Source organism: Pinus tabuliformis, chromosome 1_1, assembly GCF_031772625.1.
Source record: "Pinus tabuliformis cultivar Carrire ecotype Pingquan chromosome 1_1, CPIR1, whole genome shotgun sequence".
NCBI classification, from domain to species: domain Eukaryota; kingdom Viridiplantae; phylum Streptophyta; class Pinopsida; order Pinales; family Pinaceae; genus Pinus; species Pinus tabuliformis.
Genome location: NC_142297.1, coordinates 384,747,321 through 384,755,578, shown reverse-complemented (window position 1 = coordinate 384,755,578; position 8,258 = coordinate 384,747,321).

The window sequence follows — 8,258 nt, the reverse complement described above, 5'->3', positions numbered from 1 at the left end:
TCCAAAGGGGGAGATTGTTGGCATTATGATACAAGTGTTGTCCTTGATGGCAACTCACTCAGAAGCAGGTACAAGTGATGGCAACTTAATCAGAGGACAGATCTTAGTACAACAGGACAAGAAAGAGATATACGCAGGTTCATTAAGGAAAATCAGCGTATACACGCGGGATGGCTTCAGTAAAAGCGCGTACATGTGAAAACGTACCTTTGGTCCGTGGCGGTTAGTCCTTGGAAGTTGTGCCTATGGTTTTGGACCATGGTGTCTCGACAGACGTGTCGATCCCTAGTTTTGAAGTTGATGGTATTGTGTTACTATGGTTTTGGACCGTGGTATTGTGAAGGGCCTAAGGCTATATAAGGAGAAGATCATTAGGCAAAGTTGAGCAATGAAGGTGTGTCTGACAAAGTAAGAAGATCTAGTACTGCAGGTTATCTTTTCGGGACGCTCGGCAAGGGTCGGATATGACAGTGAAGGTATAAGTATTTATTTCTGGATCTGCACGTGGGTTGCCTTTGGTGAAAGCGCGTATACACGCGGTTTTGGTATAGCGAAGTAGCGTATGCATAATAAGATTTGATATTTCAGGTTGCTGTTGATTCTGGTGGTTGTTGCAGAGTTCTGGGCTCTGGTTTGTGTTCTGTGTTCTTGATATCAGGGTTTCAGTGATTCAGTATTAGGTGATTTAGAGAATTATGATGCAAGTATAAGTTGATGATTGTATTGCAGCAGTGTTTGTTTTGTACTCATGGATCCAGTCTGAAAATTGATGAAACGTGGTCCCTGTAGGAAAGAAGGTTGTAGCCTTCTGTAGGGTCAGCACCTACGTACTAGTAAATGGATCGGCTAGTACAAGAGATGAGGGGGTTGTAGCTCCCTTCCAGAAGTAGATGGAAAACAAGAGAGGGTTGTAGCCTCTCCAGGTTGTAGCCTGCGTACTGGTAAAGGACTGCACCAGTACATTGTAAAAGAAATTTCTTATTAAAGAAGAAAGAGACGAATTGCAGCAGGTGGTTTTCACCCACATTGGGTTTCCACCTTATATCATGGTGTTCATGTGTGTGGCTTTTGTGTGATGATCTGTTCTGTTATACTGCACCTGTTTACTGTTAATATGGTTAATAATGTTATGATGCATTTACTGAAGATAAGCTAACTAAATCATAATATCTCTGGATATACGCTAGTTTCTTTAGACACAGTAGCGTGTACACGCGGGTTCACTTAACTGAAGTAGCGTATATGTTTCTGAGTATGAAATTGGAAAGGTTTTACTGATCTAATAATACTGATTCACCCCCCCCCCCCTCTCAGTATTATTTCCAACACGTCTGACTCCCCGTACTCCTCTCCGTAGTAGCTGCCCACAGTGACGGATCCTGGGCTCCTCTTGGCCCCCATATTGGATCTATACATGAGGAAGGATGGTGGGTATCTTCTCAAAGAAGAATGCGCACAGTACTGTACCAAAAGCATAGTCATGGCTCAACTGCATAGACTTAACTATCGTTTCATTGATGACAGCATCATCTCGGCTTACCCACAGTAGGTCCTAGCCAAAACACTCTTAACCAGCATCATCTGCCCACTAGTGATGTGGTGAAATGCATGGCTACCCAAGACCCATAGGATAGCTGTGGAAACAATTTGTGTCTCTAGCCGATCTAAATCACCAATCGGGATAGTTGTGCCCTTCACATGCACATCCTGTGGACAATGGTGCTCCACAAACTCTGTAATGTTCCTCCCACAAGGAAACACTAGATGGATATCCCCCACCACTCTGAGGGGAGGGAGTTCAATGAAGAAATAAATATCCTATAATGTGAGCTCAATATTGTGCCCCTACACGACAAATACCTCATGGTCTGGATCCCAATAGCTCACAATTCTCAATAGAAAGGGCTTACTTGCCCTCATCAATGGGTTCTCTACTAACTTGAGAACCCCATAGCGAGCCAATGCCTCTCGAACCCCCTGATCCATCTGAATCTCAGATCAGAGGGTATCCAAGTCTCACGCACACCAGTTGATTTTTAACTCTGCCATGCTTGCAAAACACCACATGTCTTATTAGTTGAGAGAAGAAAACAATGGTCTACACTAATCAACCTACAACCCCCACCAAGCGAGCAAACCACCCCTCTTTTCAGCCCCAAATCGTAGTTTTATGCCCAGAAAGTGTGAGCTTGCAAGTTTTCACCTGTTTCCTGTGATCCAAATTGCACTTCTAGGCACAAAAAGTGTGATTAGACCATGAAGAGGAGCAAGGGTCTCCTAGGGAGCCGCCAGGAGCCAAAAATCATGAAATAAATAACTGAAATTGAAGAGATGAGTAAGGCCACCTACCTGAAAGTCGCAGATCCTGATTCTGATGGCTGATTTGTCTGCTATGATCTCCATGGGATTTAGGGCCTTTTCCTCCTCTCCAAATTTACCACAACTCGCTTAAAAAATGAATTTCAATTGGAGGGAAAATGTCCTTTCATAGAAAAATCCACAATCTTTCTGTCGCCCGCCTTGACCAAATGATAGCTCAGCTTAACGAACCATCAACATCATTTGAAATCTCTCATCGAGTACTATAATGAGTCTTTCTCAGTTTTGGATGATTTGAAACTTCACTAGGAAGCCATTTTTCCAAGAAGGGTCACTTCGTCACCTCTCAAAATCAGATTTCTTCATATGCGACACTTGTAATTTGGGGACCACCTTCCCTTGGAACTTGTCATCTCATGTGTCAATTTTCATCATATATAACCATCATTTACTCATTTTTTCATGGTCCTCACCGGGCCTATTCTGTGTGGCAACGTCATCGAGTCACCCTTGTTCAGAGCATCCGCGATGAGTCACCCTTGCATCCATGGAGTCTGTTTCATATCCCATTATATCATATCACAACATTCCATCCATATTTTGATATCGTTCATCCTGTCTTGCCCATTTTGGCCTCCAGTCATACTGTCTGCATCCCATCCGGAGTTGAGTCAGTCGCTGCCTGGTCAACCATGAACTTTATGCTCTGACAAGGGAAGTTGACTATTTGTCACTCAATCCCTCATTTTCCATTATACCTGGTGTCAGTCCATCAGTCACATTACTATTTTCCCTCATACCTTAGTTGAGGATCCTCATTGCCTCACCTATCATGGGCCCTATTTTGTCGACATCAACTCATTTATTCCATAAGAATGACCTAGAGGGCGGTGTATCTTGGTTCTAACTTCCATTCTTGTTCGGTACTTTGGATCAAGTAGAGGGACTCATTATTGCCCTTTGACTTGGTTGTTTCATGTTCGTGATCCATACACTCGATGGTCTAGTGATGCAGCAGATTGTACCAGTGGTTACTAGGAATTTTGATTATGGGAAGTATGTTGTTGCATTCTAGACTACTACATGGAGGGGAATTTTAAGACAAAATAAATCTTTTGTCTTAAAATTTTCAATATGATGCGCTAGTAAAAAAGGTAAAGGATTAGAGGTTTGTCTTTACGCTATTGATGGTTTCTTCAGGAAGTAGAGTGATCGAGGTTGACAACAAATAATGGGATTTAGGGCGATGGAGGCTGAAAACAGAGGTGTGCATCGTGAGAGGAGCGATGGAGGCACTTTCGATGAATGTTAATGGGTGGTAACATAGTTGGAGTACTTTTTGGGGTCTCCATCGATTGTGTTTTAATATGTGTTTTTTTACCGTTTTATTTATTTTGAATGCTATTTATATACATTGGTTGTTGTTATTAGAAAATTGTTGTGCTAGATTGGCAACATGGATTAGATTCACTTGAAGGATTGTTGAAAAATGTGGCAAGAAATTCTCAATTTGATTTTGCCTTGATTAAATTGAGAAAATTTGTATTTCCACATCAGCAGAAAACTTGGATGCAATTAGCTTGTATGACATGGTTTTTTTCACCCATTTTACTCAATCAATTCGAGTTGGAGGAGTTAGAGTTCAGTTAAGAATGTGTGATTTCTAATTTGTAGCAGTCAAAGTCAGTTATGTCATGTTGTTTTCAGTTAAACTAGGTCTAACTATTGGAGGAACTAGCAAAAGGCTAGTTGTGCAGTGAGACTTTAGTCAAATGCAATGATCATCTAGTTAAGTGATCAATCATCCCAAAATTGCTAGTGCATGCAAACAATTCGAGTTCGCTAGCTATCGTGGAGATTCCAAGGAAATTTAATATTAGTTGTAGACTAGTCTTGAGCGTACAGGTGTTGCATGTAGTCACATGATCAACCTTAGGAATTGTGCAATCCATTTTGGAAAAAACCTAAATAATAGGGACCTAATTTCTCAAGGAATTGCACAAGGAAATAGGGGCTCAAGCAGAGGTAGAAATGGACAAAGTTTGGGTTTGAGCTTCTTAGTGAGCAGAGGGATAGGTTATTTACTTACAGGTTGTGCACAGTTGAATAAATCAATTGTAATACACCTATATTCATAAGATTGATGCAAGTAGGCATTCGAGTTATTAGAAGATTGCTTTCCCCACGAAAAATATTGTGTGCATGTATTTTATTTCTTATTGCATGTCTGAATTTTTTGTTCTAAATTGTGAATTAACTTTCGTAGAGTAGTAGAGTAGGTCTGTGTCTTATGATTTTGAACAAACTTCATGATGAGTTGCAAATCTACACCATAATTTCTACATCATATCATAGCAAGATTCACATTAGAGCATGAATTTCAAATTTGTTTCTCAGGAGGTTCGAATTTGCAGTTCAATGTAGCAAGATCTCTTAGGAAATAAAAATATGACCTTCAACGAGCTAAGGCTAGAGTATTCCTTAGAAGGCAACTCTAATTTCATTGACTGCAAGGATCACATGGAGGAGGTATTCGATGACAATGGATTGCTAAAATACATCAAGAGAGATGTTACAAAACTAGCAGAATCTGATGCCCAAAACCTTGCTCAGTCGAAGAAAGTTGTAGCCAAGGTGTGGATAATATTATTGGAGGGAGTACAAGGCCACATTTTCAGCAATCTCCATGGGAAAGAAAATCCTTATGGAATGTGGTAGGCACTCACAAATATGTTCTAGAATAGTAGTGACCACAAAAAGTTGGTGCTCAAGAATAAACTTTGAAATATCAAGATGTAGAAGAATGACTTTACCCTGCAATATCTGAGGAGGTTCACACAAGTTCATGATGAGATTGCAGGAGTTGGCGTTACTCTTTACAAGGATGACTTGGTAAGAATATCCCTTCTAGGCCTTCCCAAGAGTTGGCATATCTATCAAGATTAAGTGAACGGGAGGGAGAAACTATCGAATTGGGAACACTTATGGTACGATTTGGTACAAGAGGAAATAAGGCAAAATACTAGAGATGGGACCTCATCCAAGGGCAAGGATGAAGAAGAATTTGCATTGGTTGGAAAGGTAAAGAAGGGAAAAGGGGAAGAAATCTCAAACCAAACCAGAATCCAACTAAGGGAGAAAGAAGAAATATTTGTCAAAAATTAAATCCTTCCATTGTTGCGAATACGAGCACTATGCCATGAAGTGCCCACAGAAAGAGGCAAGTGAGAAGACCTTAGGAGGAGCAGTGGGTGAAGCCTTGGATTCATAGTTCAACATTGACTTTACCCTTATCGCATGCATGTCCAACATAGTGATGGGGAGCGTGTGGTACTAGGACTCAAGTGCATTGTTCCACATGATAGGGTGTAGAGACGTTTCAGTAACTTGTAGGAGAAAGATCTCCATATGTACATCAAGCTAGGGGATGATGGAAGGTACAACATGACCAGTATTGGTACAGTTAACTTTCAGAGGGAGTCAGGCTCCCCTTTCAAGCTCAAGGATGTCATGTTTGTTGTAGGCCTAATGAAAAATCTCATCTCTGTTGCAGTTTTGGAAGACTATGGTTACGACGTGATCTTCAACAAAGGAAAAACATTCCTAAGACACATAGCCATGAGACAGGTGAAGAAGATCGAGGTTTGTGTGAAGAATCTATATAAGTTAGATGTGGAAGATTGTGTTGCATTAAAAACTAAGGAAGAGAAAGTGCAGGGCCATGATGTAGGTGAACTTTAGCACATAAGCCTTGGCCATTTGCATCATGGCACCTCGAATAGTATACAACAAATATCCACTAGGCTCCCTAAAGGAGCACTTGAGCAGCAGGATGTATGCAAAGGATGTACTTTAGGGAAGTACATAAAATCCGAATTTCATGATCGGGACAACAAAGCGCATGCAGTCCAAGAAAGGATCCACTTTAATGTCTGTTGACCTTTCTTTATAGCCTCCACTGCCGACACAAATATTTTGTCCTTTTTATTGATGACTTCTCACATAAGTGTTGGATCTCTTCGTGTAGAAGAAAGCTAGGACATTCTCCAAGTTCATATAATTCAAGGCACTGTTTGAGAAAGAAACCAACAAGAAGGTGAAGGCTCTCTGGAGCAATAATGGAGGTGAGTATGTGTTGAATGAATTTAAAAATTTATGTTCGAAAGAAGGTGTTCGACGAGAGTTGACAACACCCCACAACCCACATCAGACTGGGGTGGTTGAGAGAAATATCCATAGCATTTTGGGAGCAACAAGGGTGATGTTGCATGACCAAGGCCTACGTTTGCATTTGTGGGTTGAGGCATGAAATACAACAATTTGTTTGCAGAACTGAAGTTCTCATCGGATTCTTGGCATGATATTACACCGAAGGAGGCTTTCTCGGGAAGAAAGCTGGACGTGTCACACTTCAAGATTTTTGGAGCCTCTGTTTACTGCCATGTCTCCAAAGAATCAAGGAAGAAGCTTTAGTCAACAACAAAATTCAGGGTATTGGTGGGTTACACAAAAACTCCCCACAACTAACATGTGTACTTGCCATCACTCATAATGATAATTATGTGAAGGGATGTAAATTTTGATGAGGAGAAATCTATGTGGTGCTCTCTTAAGAAGGAGCTTTAGATGCCACCAAAAGATGAGATTTTAGCTCAAAAAGAGGAACCTCAACAAGTTGTAGAGCAACCAAAAATTGTGGAGCAGAGAGTGGAGACATTCACTAAAGAAAAACCTCCAAATAAGGTAGAAAAAGAACTAAGGAAGTTGATAGACTTGTGCAGCATGCGAGGGAGAATGTGGGATATCATTCAAATTTGCGTAAGCAAAGGAGGTCACCTGAGAGGTACACTAGTGACATGGCTGTTATAGACATTTTTGTGCCTAACAGCATGGAGCATGAAATGTCAATAATCTGAGGGATCCAAAGTCCCTAAACATGTTGTTCTTACCCTTAGAGGAACAAGGTCTGCAAACCACAGCACTAAAAATCAGTTCTCCACCTAAAAACACTCAAAAACATGATATTTCTGGATCATGTCAGCTGCTCCACTGAGCATCTGTGCTGAATGTCAACTGCTTCTCCTTGTACCTGCGCTAAAGGTTAGAACTAATGAAGGCTACCTGCGCTGGGCGAGATTGGCCAAGTGGCACAGTCATTCTGCAAGGTGTCAACTGCCCAGGAAGCTTCCAAACTGACACTTGGGTCAAGGAATTCGCCTAGTGATGAGTAAGAGGGTCTTGATCTCCAAGTGGAAGCAAGATTCTCCAAGTGGACTCAAGAACTGAAGATTAACTAAAGTGGGAGAGGACACAAGTCAGCTTCAGGCCAGTCTCAAGATGACTCATCCTTTCTCCAAAAACCTATATATAGATATCTCTCATGAGGTCTAGGGAGGCTGGAATTTTGTGCAAGCAAGGAAGTGCTGTTGGTTTGAGTATAGAGCTATTGGGTGTTTTGCTTGAAGGAGGTGAAGAGGAGATTTCTTTCAGCTGGGAGGTGTTGCTGGATTGGACCTACTGTGGTTGTAACTCTCTCAGAACTTTACTTCTATTATCAATAAAGTATTTGAGGTTCTTCTATATGCATGTGTCTTTATGATGAATAGATGCTTGTATATTTGATTTATGCTAATCCTATAATCGATTATGGATGTATGCTTCTTGTAGTTTCCTTTTCTTGTGCTTTTACAGGATCTGTGTGTAGCTGGGCCGGTGAAAGGGCAAGGAGCTAGGAGCAAGCAGCAAGGAGTGAAGACTGGATCAACTATTAGTGCAAGATAACGGTTAGTAGATCATCCTTTTCTTCCCTCTCTCATCTCATAAAGAAGAAACTTTGAATAGCTTTGCATTCAGTTGTTGCTGAAGTACTATCACCTTCAGAGTGGGATAGAGGCATTATGCATTAGATACTTTTCCCCCCAACAAATTGGCGACTCCGC